The sequence below is a fragment of the Hipposideros armiger genome, unplaced genomic scaffold (genome assembly GCF_001890085.2).
Source record: "Hipposideros armiger isolate ML-2016 unplaced genomic scaffold, ASM189008v1 scaffold_127, whole genome shotgun sequence".
Taxonomy (NCBI): domain Eukaryota; kingdom Metazoa; phylum Chordata; class Mammalia; order Chiroptera; family Hipposideridae; genus Hipposideros; species Hipposideros armiger.
In genome coordinates, this window is record NW_017731477.1 from 129,146 (window position 1) to 130,143 (window position 998).

The 998-nt window shown below is 32.5% G+C and overlaps 1 protein-coding gene across 1 annotated transcript in view; it reads right to left on the reverse strand.

Moving 5' to 3' along the window:
- The window catches only part of PLPPR4 (phospholipid phosphatase related 4), a 43,749-nt gene that overhangs the window by 17,684 nt on the left and 25,067 nt on the right, over positions 1-998 (reverse strand). The window lies entirely within an intron of this gene.

Here is a 998-nt window from a genome sequence, read left to right on the forward strand (position 1 = left end):
ATTGCAGGTTTTCACAAAAAGCTAATGGCAGTAAGCCTACAGGCTCTTGCTTCAAATGTTAAATCTGCTATATTTAGTTCTGTAAGAAATATGGTATGTGTACAATTATAAAAAATCTTAATTTGTATAAAAATAATTCTCTTAATAAAACTCTACCAATAACCATACATGTGTGAAAATCACATGGTGTAACTGATGAACTCTTTTAAGATTAATTGTATAGAAATAATCAAAAGGAATTATTTCAAATCATTGAACACTGAATTAATTATACTTCTTGAAAAATACCCATCCTACATTATCAGTTTAAATTAGACGTGGATCATAGTAGGCTCCATATTCTGCATAGATAAGTGTGACATGATAGCACACACACAGAATAATGTAATGTTATCTCAAATTAATGATTTCAAGAAAATTAACCACTCACTCCTAAAATGCATTGTTGTATGGCTAACAGAGCTTGATTTCATCTTCACTTCTTCAATAACAATTCTGTGAATAATTTCATTTCTTTCTTATTATTTCTATATGTAATGATGCACATTTTGTCCATGAATGCTAACTTATATAAGAATTTATTTGTACAGTGCCATTAGGAAAATGTGTCTTCTCCTACAACACAAAAGCCATTATCTCAAATGACCTTGAGATTTCAGGAGTTTTATATTAGTTATTTAATATGCTCTGAGCTCATATGTCAACACAGTGCTTTCACACTCTTTGGTTTGCTTACAGAGAGAGGGTCAGTGCTTAGCTATCATCCAACTGTTCCTGTCTCTGAGAAGCACATCAGTTTTCTCCTTACACTTTTATTCATTTAACCTTGATCTATATGTCATTGCATGAATTTTCAAAATGATGTAATTTGGCTTAAAGATAGAATTCTCCTCAAGGGAAGGAGAGATGCTTCCTGATGTATTTCCAAATATGCCTGTTCACGTGTCCTTGTTTGGAATGGCATGCTGTCGTGCTGCAATGTGATTTCAGGGAGTAGG